Below are 16,844 nucleotides of genomic sequence, written 5' to 3'. Positions count from 1 at the left end.
ATTCTACAGACGAACAATCCTCAAAGAGTAAAACATCTCTCCCCATCTCTATCCTAAAAAGGAGACTTCATGTTTTTGAAAAGTTTTAGTTACTACCACAAAAAGTAACGTCTTCTCAGTATCCATCTTTATCAAGTCCCGTCAGGACCTTACAAGATTCAGTAAAGTCATCTTTTACTCTTCTAAACTCAATTAGGTGCAGACCCAACCTATTCAACCATTTTTTCATAAGTCCTTCATTCCAGGAAAAAGTCGAATGTTCTTCTCTGCACGGTTTCTGATGCAGATATAGTGTAAGTGTGCACATACAATCACATCTTTACTGAACAGATTTCCACAGGGCAGCATCAATTTAACATTCTCCATGTCAATACTATTTGGTGCTCAAATGACCAATGGGAAAGATCAAAGGTATCAATGAGACCCTCACCACAATGATACATGTTAAGATGACAGCATGCGCCTACCTTCAAATTGCAACTCTAGAGAAATCTCATTTCCAAGTCCCTTCTGTTCATTTACCAGTAGATTAAATAGGACCATTTACAAGCATATACTAAAATCAAAGGTCTGAAACTCATACCACACAGGGTAAATATTTTCAAACTCTTTTCTGTTTGTGATTCAATTTTGGCAATTTCTAAATATGCCACTAATGCAATGGAGATACAAGAGAACGGTTAGATGCAGTGTGAATTTAAATACAAAAACAACTTGCATTTTTATCGTGTTTTTCACATCCTTGGAACATCCCAGTGTGTTTCACAGGTAATTCTTCACGTTTTCAATTTGAAACTGCCAGCATTTTGTTGAGTAGGAATGATAAATCTGGAAATACAAATGGATTTCACAAGTTACATTTTTCACGAAATTGTATGAGAAAGGTCACGCACAATTTACTATGTTGTACCTAATCTTGGGTTATTAAACAGTTTTGCTTGTAAATCTGCACAGAACCACAGACCTGGACAGATTTCACTGTGATAAGGTTTTTGCCACCTTATTTTCAGGTTTATTTGTGAACAATTACACACTGGTTTGCAAATCATAAACAACAACAAAAACAGAAGCTGCTGGAAAAGCTCAGCAGGTCTGGCAGCACTTGTGAAGAGAAATCAAAGTTAACGTTTCAGGTCTTCACTTTTTTTTAAATTTTACAGCATGTGCAGTTTTTTTGGTTTTTATTTGGTTTGCAAATCCCGTTTTTGAAATTTGCAGTTCAGACTTTTAAGCTGTTAAATAAACATTTGAGGTCTTTGGGTTTATAGATAGCAGCACAGTGCACTCCAAACCATCATAACTCATTTATACACGACTCAACACTTCAAAAACAGCTGAAAAGAACCAGCAAAGGAGTGAAAAGTGGAAAAAGAAGTCACTAAGTATAAGTGATGCTGTAGCTCTCCAGGAATCGGAGAACTGTAGCTTCCTTCTGGGACTTGGCACTCCAGCCTGACGGCATCAGCTCCCATCAGGTTGTTTTAGTTAATTTTAGTCTACCTACTCCACGGGTTGTGTAGGAACAGAGATTAAACAGTCAAGTTATCTAACTTTGAACAAAACTCCAAAAACAGGAGCCAATCCGTCACCACTGCTTATCATCTCCACAAGAAATCAGGGGGAGGTTAAAACACTGCAGACTGGGCTAGGAGGAATGAGCGTCTATCTGATTCAAAGACTGGCAGTCACCCAAGACTGACACTTATGTTGCAAAATATAAATTAAGCACAAAGATAACTTATGTAGATGGGAGGGAGAAATTATTCTGAATTCAGGAAATAGTAATTTATTACTATTGTTCAATTATGGATGGCAAAAAAAAATTGCAATTAGTCACATGAGCATAATTATACACAGATGTTTCCATATGCAAAAAGCAAGCTGGCCACAGAGCATGGCACAGCTGCTTTCAACAGGGCAACCAGTTGGCAGAGTAATAGTTGCTGGATGGTGGGCGCTTCAGGACCTCGTACTGACAGCAAAAGACATTACTATAAAAGGTATTTTGTGACTGCCAGTTTAGTTTGGATAGAGCAGGGTTTTACAACACAGGGTAAACCCCCATGTTGACTTAAACCTGCAACACAGAAAAGAGATTTAACCCTTGCTGTAATCTGTTGAAATTTGAGAGACAAAGAATTACTCCCAAAAGTGATTATTTAAAGGAAAAATTTACTTTATTTTTTTAAATCTAACAGAGAATAACTGTTTACAACTCATTCCTCTACCTATCTCTTACCTTCCTCACTACAATACTAGTTCGACAAAACCCCCAAATAATATTTACAGAAAAATTCAAATTTCAAAACCAGTCAGCTGTTGAATATTCTCTTTGTATCTTCCTCTGTAGATATGCTCTCCAGGTCTGTGTTGATGTTTTATCTGTGCAAACTCTCCCAGACAGGTACCTCTGAGAGTTCTGACTAGCAGCCTACATCAGGTGGTCTTTTGGCAAAAATTCTTTTTTTGTTTTATGCCCCAAACCATCGGATCATTTTATTGGTCTTAATATTGTCAAAATACTAAATTCAAACATGATTGGAGTTTGGTATTTTGGGGTATAATTTAAACTGATTGGCCAATTTTGAATTTTTTTTTGTCTCAAAGCAACCCAGGTACTCTAGCTGGTGGACTAAATATTACATTGTAAATTCTCCAGGACTCTGTGTTTGCTAAGTCCCTCAACTCTCTTAAAGGTGCAGTGCCCCTTACACCTTCATAACAAAAGGACAGGAATGGTTGTTGCAGGCTCCAGGATTTAGGTGTTTTAGTGAGAAGAAAGGACATTTGAGGACTTATCTACTGAGGTAGTATGGGGTGAGGTTAAAAACAGGAAAGGATAGGTCATTCTGTTGGAAGTTTTCTATAGGCCTCCAAATACTTCCAGAGATGTAGAGGAAAGGATAGCAAAGATAATTCTGCATAGGAGCAAGAGTAACAGGGTGACTTTAACTTTCCAAATATTGACTGGAAATACTATAGTTCGAGTACTTTAGATGGATCAGTTTTTGTCCAATGTGTGTAGAATGCTTTCCTGACACAGTATGTAGACAAGCCAACAAGGGGCTTGGCTACATTGGATTGGTACTGGGTAATGAACCTGGACAGGTGTTAGATTTGGAGTACTTTGGTAATAGAGACCACAATTCAGTTATGTTTACTTTAGTGATGGAAAGGGATAGGTATACAATGCAGGGCAAGAGTTATTGCTCAAGGAAAGGCAATTGTGATGCAATGAGGCAAGATTTAGGATGCAAAGAATGGGGAAGAAAACTGCAAGGGATAGGCATAATTGAAATATGGGCTCAAGGAACAGCTCTACGTGTCCTTGATAAGTACGTACCTGGAGGAGGTGGTCAAGAGAGGGATCCATGGTTGACTAAGGAAGTTGAACATCTCGTCAAGAGGAAGAAGAAGGCTTTGTTAGGATGAGATGTGAAGACTCAGTTAGAGCACTTCAGAGTTACAAGTTAGCCAGGAAAGACCTAAAAGAGAGAGCTAAGAAGAGCCAGGAGAGCATTTGAGAGATCATTGGCAGATAGGACCAAGGAAAACCCTAAAACTTTCTATAGGTATATCAGAAATAAAAGAATGACTAGAGTAAGATTACGAGCAATCAAGGATAGTAGTGGAAAGTTGTGCCTGGAGTCGGAGGAAATAGGGAAAGCGCTAAATGAATATTGTTCATCAGCATTCACACTGAAAAAAGACAATGTTATCAAAGAGAATATTGAGATAAAGGCTACGAGACGAGATGGGATTGAGCTTCACAAGGAGGTGCTAGCAATTCTGCAAAGTGTGAAAATAGATAAATCCGCTGGGCCGGTGGGGATTTATCCTAGGATTCTCTGGGAAGCCAGGGAGGAGATTGCAGAGCTTTTGACTTTGATCTTTATGTCATCATTGTCTACAGGAATAATGCCAGCAGAATGGAGGATAGCAAATGTTATCCCATTGTTCGAGAGTAATAGGGGCTTGGAATGCACTGCCTGCAACATGAGTCGACTCGCTAACTTTAAGGTCATTTAAATGGTCTTTGGATAAGTATATGGATGAAAATGGAATAGTGTAGGATAGATAGGCTTCAGATTGGTTCTACACGTCAGTGCAACATCAAGGGTCAAAGGGCGTTGTCATTTTCTATGTTTGAAGTTTGAAAAGACTGCCCTTCCTTCACAAACCAAGGCTCAACTGTCTTGATTCATAGAAAGAAAATTTAAAGCATAAACTGGAAAGCAATAGAATAAAACAAAAGGGCAACTGTCTGTTCAAGAATCTTCCAGCTCCTCTTGTATTTAGTGGCACTTCTGATATACTTTCCATGGGTTAAATGATTCAAAACTATCCAGAGAAAATTAACAGAACTAGATGACTCGTTGTAAATATAAAGAGTTCCCTTTGATTATTTCACCTCAGTGCAACATTATTGGTCAATTGGTTAACGATAACAAAGCTCACAAATACTTTATTGAAAATCACTGATGGAAATCGAATGGAACACATAAAGACTGGAGATGGAATGCTGGGAAGGGCAGACTTCATAATTAGCCACCTTCCAATCTTATACACTATTTCAATTACTGAAGAAGAATGAAATAGCGTTTTTGAGCAATGTATTTATACCTCCATATGTACAACATTATAGGATTATACTCCCATCAATTCTAGTCAGGCTTACAATCATGCATCTCCAGTATCAAACATTCAGAAGAGTTTTGAAGGCCAGGATTGATTTTCAGATTTGTCAGAGATCTTTACATCAAATGTCATTGTAAGAGTTGATAGGATACTCTCAAAATTTGGACAAAATTATACAAAGCATCGCATTTCCTGACTCCATTGAGCATAAAAATGTCAAGGGCTGGGGAACCAGAAAAAATAAAGATCAACATCCCCAGGAACCAGCTATTAGTTGGCTGGAGGTTGTGATTCCGGCCTTCTGGATCAGGTGCTCCTGCCTCAAATATACTAGACAAGCAGAGGTGTTGGTTCCTTTCAATATGATTGGTGTCTTTCCAATGAAGTGGTGGTAATGGCCACTCAAATGGTAGGAGGCTGGAATCTGAGAGACTATGAATGGGACAGCCGGAGGGTAGGGTGGTCAATGCTCAGGGCTGGGGAAAGTGTGGACCTCTTTGTAGCCCAAATCGTCTACCTGATCACTAGCCATATGCACAAGAAAAGCTACTAAGCTGGTCTCTCACTGTGTGACACTCCCATTGTCCATCGAAAAGCTATACGAATGAGATAAGGCCCCTACTCATTGTCCACTTCACAGCTTCAATTGACCCTCTGGGTGGGCCACCTGATTCTATCCAGTCATTGGTATAACTGTGGTGGGATTGGGAGCAGGCAGCGAGGCATTGGACAGACCAATATGTTGGTGTAGAAGGGTATAATGCTGCCCTATATCAAAGTGGCAGGAGACAAGACTGATCACTATCGCCTGTCCTCACTTATTTAATCGCTTCATCACTGATGTATGGTCTCAACAGAGATAAACCGAGAGAATGACTCAGATTCTGAAGGCACCCATTGCTCATCTTAAAGAACGGTGTTCATAAAGAATTTGTCAGCTGTATTATGTGAATGCTTCCTTCTTCCTGCACAACTGTTTAAAATCAATGACAAATTCAAGAGAATCCATTGGCAACTCTATCAGCAAGGAGCTAAACAACCAATGTAATTGTAATAAACTAAAACAGCAAGTAGTGGACAAACTCAGCAGGTTGGCACCATCTATGGAGAGAGAAATGGAGTTAATGTTTCAAGTCCAGTGACCCTTCTTCAGAATCAAATTGTGATCACTTATAGTAAAACCCAGAATCACTCACGTTGAATTTTAATTCACAGACAGCTTAGGTCCTAAGGCAGACGTTACAATAAAGATAAAGGAACCTTAGCAAAATAAAAATAATCATGCTTTATAAAATAATATTCAGTTTTTAATCACTGTGAAGAAATTCGACATTGTACAATAATATAGTGAGCTTTTCAAGGATGCTTAGTTGAAATTCTAAAAGTTCTTGAGTCATTAAAAACCCAGTCACACCTTAATCACAAAGAGTAACTTTGGAAAACTAACAGCTTTAAATTGGAAAAATACTTAATTAGTTATTTCAAATGGACCTCCAGGTGTAAAAGCATGCATGCACCAAATAGAGAGATGGACAACAATAAATGATAAGTAGTTCTGGATTTCTACATGATACTCTGCCTTTTTGAACCACCAAAGATTTTGTCAGTTTCTGTAGAGTAACAATGGTGAATGCTACAATTCTGCTATTTGTAACTAAATGTCAGATACTGTCTCTACTGTGTCTTGCAAATTTGCTAAAAGTATCACCTCGAACATCTATATTCTGTATGTATCACTGTTACATTTCATGAACTAGGAGGTTGTAGTGTTTCAAACAAAAAGAGCTTTTATAAGGAGATGTTTACTCTACAAGGCAGCAAGGTTAAACTGAGCGGTTTCCCTCAAAACTACATGTGAAGTCATCAGAGTGTCATGTGATTGGATTCTTCAAGTGACAGTCCAACAAACGTCCAAATACACAACAGCCCCCACCCTTTACTTCCTAGGTTTTTGGAATAAAAAATGTCACAATATTTACAATCATAATTTTTACAATTACAATATTTACAGTCAGTAGGTGAGACATTCTAGAGGATATCAATGCCTATGTGGCTGACAATGCACTTCAAGCATATGTTTATTTTCCTCAGCTTTAATCTCTGTGTTTAAAGGTGTGCTTGGAACATCTTCTGTCTTGCCTTTTCCTGAGATAACTGAATGTTCCAAGTTTTGCACAATGTTGTGATGTTCTCTACTATGTTACTATGTTCTTCTGATGATCCAGTTACTTTTCTGTTCTTTGTTATATCCAGGCTCTATTATTGTTGTTCCTGGTACATTCATTCTGGTTGCCAAGAGTAGATCTGCATGAAAACTGAAAGAACTGCAGATGCTCTAAGTCAGATCGGTAGATCTGCACAAATTGCCCTATTACGTTGTCTCCTATCTGTACATTATTGGAAACCAATCCAGTCTGTGCTACAATGACAGGTGGTATCCACTTCTCTCTCCAATTCCTCACCAACACTTGTTGACCTTTTTGGAAAATGCATTGGACCTTGTTCTCTCATTGGGAAAACCAGATTCTGTTGTTTCCTGTCTTGTGTCACGAGTGGTTTCAGCAAATCTACTGTTGTGCGTACCAAAACCTTACTATGAGCAATGCCAGAGAACTTTGAGTTATCCAGTGAGTTGTGTCCCCGTATGTTAAAAAAATTCAGCTCAGTCTTTTGAATAGCGATCCTTTCTCTTGAATTACCCTCAAGAAATGTTTCATTGGCTGAACTAACCTTTCTACCAAACCATCTGCATCTGGGTGATAAAGGAGGTGATCACACAATTTGAATTCCATTCTGCTTTAGGTATTTTGTAAACTTTGGTAATAATTGTCCACAGTTTTTATCAAAGTTCTTTCAGATGACCAAATCTGGCAAAAATCTCCCGAATCATTTAATGGCTTTCTCTCAAGGTGCCGGCAATTTCATGATGACAATTTCAGGTTATTTAAAATTTATATTGACCATGTGAAAAACATCAAAATATCCAGCATAATCAATGTAAATTATTTGATATGTCCTTTCTGGCCTATTCATAGGTGTAATGGCACTAATGGAGTTAGGTTGTAAATACTTGTGCAAGGTGCACATATTCTCACCTTCTCCTCAATTTCAGAGTCAAGTCCTGACCACTATAACTGTAGCTATTGCCTTAATTCTGAAATGCTGCAGTAATCTTTGTATTGTTGATTAATACTCATTTCCTTATCTGTAGTGGAATGATGACCTCCTTCCACAGAGGAGGCATTCTACATATATAGATCGTTTTAGCTCCCATGTAACATGTGGCTTCATTCTGGGGTCGATCTTGCAACAAAGTACCATATCAATCATTTTTGAAATTAGTGATCATTTTTACTGCATTTCCTAACTTGTCCTACCGTTACCAGAGTTTTGCTGCTTATTCAAACTTTCTTCATATATGCATAGTTCATTTCTGATTGGTTTCACGACCTTGATGCAAAAGCTATCGGTTTCCCTTCAACATTGGGTAGCGTGCAGGAAACAACTGTTCCCACTCCATATAGTGGTGTATGCATGCTATTCGCAACAGTAACTTTGGGTCAAAATGAGTCACGTCTTCTGACATTTTCTATTTGGCAGATGTAAAGGCTCTTTTGCATTAATCTCCCTATTTCTAATTCTTGCTTTGGCATGCTAAATTGAGCAAGGTTTTGGATAAACTAGCCATAGTAGTTCAGCAAGCCTGAAAAGGGCCAGAGTTGGCCAACATTTTTAGATGCTGGTGCTTCAGTTATGCCTTTTACTTTTAAAGATGGCTTATGCAGTTCCTTAGCATCGATGACATGGCCTAACTATTTGATGGAAGAGCTAACAAATTCACATTTGTCTTTCCTCATTCTTAGGCCATAATCTTAAAGCCTTACAACAGATAGCATCTCAGTTGTGGGAATGGTCATTTGCATTTCTCCCCATGGCTAAAGTATCATCCAGATAACACTGGACTGCTTCCAATCCACTTAAAATCTGATCCATGGCACATTGGAATAACATAGATGTAGATGCAATTCCAAATATAAGTCACCTGTAGTTGAATGGTCCTTTGTGTTTCAGTTATCAAGTATTTCTGTAACTCAGGATCTACATTCAACAGGAGATAGAGTTGTCTAAGGTCAATTTTATTGAAAAGCTGATGTCCAGCTAGTCCAGCAAATAGGTCATCAATTAAAAGTAAACAATTAATAGTGACCTTAAAATCACTACCGAAGCATACTGATGCAACTTTCTTTTGAGCAGTGTAGTAGGTTGTCAAAGGATATAGCAAGAAATAGATGAGTTGCAGATATGGGCAGACAAATGGCAGATGGAGTTTAATCTGGACAAGTGTGAGTTGTTCCACTTAAGGAAATTAACTGTATACTTTTTCTTAACATTTGATGGCAAGACGCTTAACAGCATTGATCTTCAGAGGGACCCTGGGGTCCAAGTCCATAGCTCCCTAAAAGTGGCCACATAAGTAGATAGGATGGTAAAGAAAGCATAGGGCATACTTGCCTTTGTTGGTCCAGACTTTGTGTACAAGAGTTAAGATGTCATATTACAGCTCTATGAAACTATTGTTAGGTCACACTTAGAGTACTGTGTTCAATTCTGGTCACCACATTGCAGGAAGGATGTGGAGGCTTTGGACAGGGCGCAGAAGAGGTTTACCAGGATGCTGCCTAGATTAGAGGGTATGAGCTATAAAGAGAGGCTGAACAGACTAGGGTTGTTTTCTCTGGAGTGGCAGACCCTGAGGGGAGACCTGATACATGTTTATAAAATTATGAGAGGCATAGATATGGTTGACATTCTGAATCTTTTTACTCAGCTGAAATACTAGAGGGCATGCATTTAAGGTAAGAGGGAAAAGTTCAAATGAGATGTGACGGGCAAGCTATTTTGCAGAGAGCCGGGAATGTGCTGCCAGGGATGGTAATGGAGGGAGATATGATAGGGGTGTTTAAGGGGCTTTTAATAAACACATGAATAAACAAGGAATGGAGGAACATGGACCGTGAGCAGGCAGAAGTGATTAGTTTAATTTTGCGTCATGTTTGCGTTCCTGTGCAGTACTGTTCTATGTTCTATCACTGTTATGATAGGCATGAATCAACTAGGAGAAAGTGAGGACTGCAGATGCTGGAGATCAGAGCTGAAAAAGGTCAGACAGCATCCAAGGAGCAGGAGAATCAACGTTTCGGGCATAAGCCCTTCTTCAGGAATGACCTGCTGCGCTTTTCCAGCAACACATTTTTCAGCTATGATAGGCATGACCCAATCACTCACATTTAAAGGTTCAAGAACTCCCCTATTGAAGACACTCTCTAATTCTGCCTCAGCTTTTGGTCTGATCACATAATGCACTGAACTAGCCATGTAAAAATTGGCTTGCTTCTCTTCTTTAACTTTAAATTTGACAGTTGATTTTCCTTAATTCCCAAATCCTCATTGAAAACAATTGCATGTTTCATTTGAATTTGAGAGAGAGTTCAATCGCAAAATATGCAAAGCAATTTAATTCAGCTCATTTGATTTTGATTTTCTTCACCAATTACTTTCCAAAAAAGCTAGAAACTTTTGTTTGACGATGTAAAAGGACAAATCTTCAGATCGACTATATAACTGAACATTCACGTTGATATGGTCACTCAAAAGGCACCACTTGCATAAGAAGACCATAAAAAAAGAAAACAGTAGGCTATTCAGCCTCTCAAGCCTAGTCTGCCATTCAATAGGATTATGCCGGATCTGACAGGCCTCGTGCCCATTTTCCTGCCTTTCCCTATAACAACTGATATGCCTTGTTGAAGCTACTTGAACAATATGGCTCAGGGAGAGGCATATTCGGGAACACAAGTCTTCAGTTCTATTGCCAAATGTTGTTGCAGCCCATAGCTTTTGCAGTACCCAGTGAATCCAACATTTGCTTTCTTTAAGTCTATATTCCTTTCTGTCGTCATGACTTCTGGATTGCGTCACTTTTTAAAAAAATTCGTTCATGGGATATGGGGATTGCTGGCTAGGCCGGCATTTATTGCCTATCTCAACTTGCAGTTAAGAGTCAACCACATTGCTATGGGTCTGGAGTCATATGTAGGCCAGACCAGATAAGGATGTCAGCTTTCTTCCATCCAAGATGGGTATTTTCAGCATTCAGCAACTGTAGATTCATGGTCATCATTAAATTTTAATTCCAGAATTTTTAAAATTAAATCTGCCTTGAAGGTATTTAAACCAAAGTCCCCAGAACATTATCTGGGTTTCTAGTGTAACAGTGCAGCAATAATACCACTAGTCAGTCGCTTCCCCTTAAACCATAATTACTTCATTAAATTTCATTAAAATTGCAACAAACCGAGAGACAGCTTCACTGTCAAGGCAATTGTACTTATGGAATCTGACCGTTTGAGCAATCACTAATAGTTTTGGTGGCGATAAATGGTTCAATGGGATTCCTGCTTTTCCTTCATAAGGTTTGGAACTCAGCTTCTCTTGCTATACCAGACTCCTTCAGGAGGTTAAACATTTTTCCCCATAATACTCAGGAACAGAGGGCTGATCATGTCCGCTTCAAGTTTGTTAGCTGGACAAAATAATAGATTCTCTCTGCGTTGGTTTTCCTGGAGTTTTACCATATGGTCCAACAACACCAAAGTTTCCTACTTTTTAAAATTTCTTTTTAAGATGGAAAGATCTACGTAGTGTGAAAATTTTAGCACAACCTCACATTCACCCATTTAAAACAAAATTATTCCTGAGGCAGCCTGATTTCTTTTTTGAGTCTGCACCCGAGCTCAAAACATTTCCCTCTGTTTCGGACACTCGTTACCCACAGTATTCCTTCCGGATGGGGCACATGATAAGCTTGTTCAGCACTGTTCGCCTCTTCCTTGGAAGGAATTCCTTTTCTCATGCATGTTGATTGTACCTGTAGTTTGTATTCTCATCACAAGCTTTTCTCTTGTGTTATGCTTCAAGGAGGACTAGGGATACAGTATTTAAAACAACAGGAATTTTTATTAGAAAGGTGTTCTCTCTACAAGACAGCGAGCTAGATTAAATGTTTCCTATTCAAAGTGACCGATAATGTTATCACTCAAAGTGACAGTCCAACATATTGGCATAAATACACAATTGTCCTATCATAAGGTTCATTTAAAATTGTAATTTTTCTCCTCATGCTATGTCTTTGGTTTTTTCTTCAATTTATGCCTGTTCATTAGCATTGCATTACCAAGAGTTTCTCTTCATTTATCCATCCATATCGTTCATGCTTTTAAACACCTATATCATATCCCTACTGACCATAACTGCTTTTAAATAGAACAATCCCATGTGTTCCAGTTTGTTGACAACTGGAAACTCTCATCCCTAAAACCATTCTGATAAAAATACTCTACATCCTCTTTAAAGCCTTGCCATCTTTCCTTAAGTGTTGCCCAGCACTGGTCACAATACTTTAGCTCATATTTAAAAACATTTCCTAACTATGTTTAAATTACATTTGTAGGCGGCCTCAGTCAAAGAGTGTATGACCAAATCCTGGGGTGAGCTTGGACCCCCAACCTTCTGATCCTAAACACAGGGTTGTGTTGAAACCATATAGAGCAATGGGCTCTAAACCCTGGGAATCATCAAGACTCAGCGTAATCTTGGTGTGTATGAACACTGGTCCCTTAAGGTTTCAGGACAGGTGATTAAGAAAACATACAATATACTTACCCATATTAGTGATGGCATAGGGTTTAAGAGCAGGGAGGTTATGTTGGAGCTGTATAAAATGATGGATAAGCCCCAAAATAGTACTGGGTGCAGTTCTGGAATCTGCATTTTAGGAAGCATGGGGTAGCACTGACGAGGGTGTAGAGGGAATTTACTAGGATGTTGACTTGGCTGGAGAGTTCCAGCTATGAAGAGAGATTGGATAGACTGATAGTTATTTTCCGTACAGAACAGGAGATAGACAGGGGATATGAGTGAAATTTATAAGATTATGAAGTGCATAAAAAGAGTAGACAGAAGAAACCCCTCCTTGATGGAGGAATCAATGACCAGGGGCATGTATTTAAGGTAAGGGATAGAAGGTTTAGAGGATATGTAAGGAAAAACATTTTTACGCACAGGGTGGTGGGAATCTGGAACTCATTCCATGTGGTGGTAAAGGCACAAACCACCATAAACATCATGCATGGTGGTTCAGTGGTTAACACTGTTTCCTCACAGCACCAGGGACCCGGGTTCGTTTCCCGCCTTGGGCACTGTGTGGAGTTTGCACATTCTCCCTGTGTCTGCGTGGGTTTCCTCCGGGTGCTCCGGTTTCCTCCTACAGTCCAAAGATGTGCAGGTTAGGTGAATTGGCCATGCTTAAATTGCCTGTAGTGCTAGGTGCATTAGTCAGGGGTTGGAATGGGTCTGGGTGGGTTGCTCTTCAGAGAGTTGGTGTGGATTTGTTGGGCCAAAAGGCTTGTTTCCACACTAAAGGTAATCTAATCTAACCTAATCTAATGTGCACCTGAGATCCCAAGGCAGACAAGGTTGCAGGCCAAGTACTGGAAAATATGAGATTAGAATAGTTAGGTGGTTGTTTCTGACTGGGGTAGACATGATGTACTGAACAACCTTTTTGTCTGTGCTGCAGATTTCTATGTCTCAACGATTATAATTCTGAATCACTCTGACTCAAATTACAACCTTTGAGAATAGCTTAACACAGCTAAATATGCCCCAAATCTTAAAGCATTGATGGCAGTGGTAATGTAACTGGGTTAACAGTCTTCAACCTGGCTCCGTGGACTAAGTGCCTGAACTCAAATCCAAGTGTGCAGTGGTGAAATTTAAATTCATGTAATGAAATGCAGTCTGGGAAGAATAATATACACAAGGCTCTCCAAGTCCAATTGATGACTATATTTCATTCTGTGAGGAATTGCCTCAGGTCTTTCCAGGGAAATCAGCATTTGTAGCCAGAAGTTTGGAAAACATTTTCCTTAGATGAAACTCATTTCTTTCCCAGCAACTGAGTCTTCATACTAAGAAGATTGGATGATCTTCAAGGAGCATCTCAACTTTTCCACATATTTGATCAGCTTCATGATATTTCTCATCTGTCATGTATGGTAAGGATGACCCTACCTCTTTAGAAACTCTTACAAAGTAGGCAAACTCAGTGGGTGAGCCAGGGAACTTAGCACAGTCAAGCCTAGTTTCAACTATTAAAGAAGAAAACCCTGTGGTACCTAGTTTTCCAGTCACTGATGCTGCCCATTAAGATTCCTCAGATACTCCTCCAGACCAGGGTGAACAGATTTGTTTCATTCAACTGTTCCTATACTGATATGAGCTAATGGGACAGACAACTCTATTGAAGATTCATCACATGAAGGTACTGAGTACATTATGGAACTATCAATTCCCTAACTTGTAGAAGATGGTCATGTTGATCATCTGACTCTTGACAAAGAAATTAAGCTTGATGTCATCTCAGGATCACAGAGCACATCCAGGAAGGTCTGTCAACAAAATTGAAGTATGAGAATCATGGGTGATTTTTCCATGAGACCCACAAGGGTTCTGCAAGCTTGTTGATCTTTTGGAGATACTGTCAGAAACACCAGCATTCAAAGATAAAGCCCATCTCATAAAAAGTTTCTTGCAGAGAATGCTTTATAGCACCAACAACTGTGATTGGGATGGTGTTAACAACAGATTTTTCAGTGCGAGGAACAAAGACTGCAAAGATATTAATTCATATTTCACAGTCCTTCTAGAGGTAGTTTGGAGTATTAAACCAAAGTTCTAAATTCTCCCATCTGATTCAGTCATGCCCTTGGCCTAAACATGACAACACATCTAAACAAAGCTGAAAGTGTCATTGTACTGGTGATGAAGAGAAACGGTGATAACTAGCAATTCTTACTCAATGGTACAGCTTCACCATTTAGCTGTGTTTTGTTGACAATTAAACTTTGCAGCAGAAGGTATTGTGGAAAGGTGCTACAGGATGACACCTATGAATGTGTAAGCAGAAAGACCTTTGTCAAGATCCCACATCAAAGCCTGACCTACAAAGTCAGAGTTCATGGGATCCAAGGCAATTTGGCAAACTGGATTCAAATTTTTGGTTGCAAATAGGATGTGATATGATGGGTACATTGAATAGGGCAATGGCACATAGAATAATCCTGATAAGTATGAAATGATTCATTTTGGGACGTTTAATAGGGGAAGGATTTACACAATAAATGGTGGAGTCCACAGGCAGTACTGAGGAACAAGGGGGCTTTAGTGCACAAATTCAGAGATCCCTGAAAGTGTTAGTACAGATGGACAGGTTGGTGAAGGAGATATACAGGATGCTTGCCTTCAATCACTGGGACATAGCATTTAGGAGCAAATAAGCTTTGTGCAACTTTAGAGAGCATTGGTTTGGCCACAGATGGAATACTGTGTGCAGTTCTGGTCGCTGCACTATCGGAGAGCGTTGCCTAGGATAGAAAATCTCAGTTATGAGGAGAGACTGGATAGACTGGATTTGTTTTCCCTAGAGGAGAGGAAGCTAAGAGGGGATCTTAGGTATACAAAATTATAAGAGCATAAATACTGTAGATTGTAAGAATCTTTTCTTCATGGCAGATGTGTCTAGAATGATGGAATTAAAGTAGCTAAGGACAGATAAATCTGCTACATTATGCTCATCGATACAGTATGAATAAAAACATTTAAAGAAATATCTAGAGATCTGTCCAAGTTTATCTGAACAGAAAAACCCCATACTAAAAGTCTCAGCCAAGTTTCAAGTCCCACTATCTCAATCCGCTTCTTTCGCTCTGCTCCTTTATTAAAAGGCAGAAGATGTTTTATTTCTGATGCTCTGCCCTTTTTTTATGGTCATGTGCATTATTTATTTTTTAAAACATAATTTTCTTCACATCTCGTTTTGCTTTTGGAAGTTTAATGTCATGGCTATCCTTATATTTCCAAAGCTTGATCATCAGCTCTTAAGTGAAAAAAGAATGGAATTGTGGCCCCTCATATGTAAAGATTAGACACAAAGTTTACTGTCGATCATCTTTTGCTGGGTCTGATCTGGTCATTTTACCACGTGCTGTGTCATCTGTGCAATACATTGGAGATGTTGGGATTGCTTTCCTTGGAGAGCAGAAGGACGTAACACCTGATAAAGGTTTTCAAAATCATGAGAGGGTTGGAAAGAGTGAATAGGGAAAGACTGTTGCCATTTGTAATTGACTTGAGAATGACATCTCACAGATATAAAATAATTTGCAAAAGAAGTGCATGGAAAATGAAAAAAAGCTTTTTCAAGCGTGTTTCAGATTTGGAATGCACTGCTTGGGATTGAGTGGGGGCAGGTTCACTTAAGGCATGAGAGAGTGTACTTAAATAATCATTTAATACTAACTCTATGCAGATTTACAGGAAAAGGCAGAAAATAGTGTTAATTTATGCTGCTTATTCAAAGGTGGGGACACGATGGACTGAACAGTCTCATTCTGCATCTTATCTACTCTGTGATTCTTTTCTTCATCAAATGGCTATGTCTCATTTTCATATTGATGACCCTCAGAAAGCACATCAGTAAAGAGTCATATTGGTGAAATCATGATCCAGTAACATTCCCATTCGGGTAGCTATGTTATCTACACAGTCAATGTTGCTCTGTGCCTTGCCAAAGCCACAAATTTGGCAAATAAAAATGAGTTGCTGATTACTGCTCATGGAGTAAATGCATTGCAAGAAAAGCAACTGTAACTATAAAACACAAGGAGAACAGCAAATATCTGTGACGTTCCTAGTTGCCTCTCTGCATTTTCTTTCCCTGAACCCATTTCAGGCTGAAACCCACACTACTATTTGCAGCAGGAACCTGCTCATGCCACCAGAGTTCTCAGTTCAGGAATTTATAACTTTAGAGATAAATTAGTTGTTGAGGGCACCAGAGTTTCCTCCTTTATGCTAGGTAAGGCAATGGTAGCCTTTGCATCTACCTGTCAGAGCAGATAGAGTCCTGACTTACTGTCTATAGAGAGTATAGTTGAATCCTGGAGTGGTCTGGAATACCAAGCCATCTGACTCTAAACACAGAAGAGCTATTGCTGGATTAAACCAGATACAGCCAAATTGATGCATTAAAATCATCGAGAACAACTTAAAAGTCTAATACCTAGTCTGGAGAGACGTTGGTATAG

General features: G+C 39.1%; 1 protein-coding gene across 8 annotated transcripts in view; it reads right to left on the bottom strand.

The window, feature by feature from the left end:
- The window catches only part of bcl9 (BCL9 transcription coactivator), a 263,026-nt gene that overhangs the window by 206,063 nt on the left and 40,119 nt on the right, over positions 1–16,844 (bottom strand). For all 8 annotated transcript variants that reach the window (XM_072577888.1, XM_072577890.1, XM_072577889.1 and 5 more), the window contains one exon: positions 719–828. The gene's annotated coding sequence lies outside the window, so the exon portion shown is untranslated. The remainder of the gene's footprint in view (positions 1–718; positions 829–16,844) is intronic.

The sequence above is a fragment of the Chiloscyllium punctatum genome, chromosome 9 (assembly GCF_047496795.1).
Source record: "Chiloscyllium punctatum isolate Juve2018m chromosome 9, sChiPun1.3, whole genome shotgun sequence".
Lineage (NCBI taxonomy): Eukaryota > Metazoa > Chordata > Chondrichthyes > Orectolobiformes > Hemiscylliidae > Chiloscyllium > Chiloscyllium punctatum.
The sequence above is the reverse complement of the archived record's forward strand: the minus strand, read 5'-3'. Positions and strand labels throughout refer to the sequence as shown.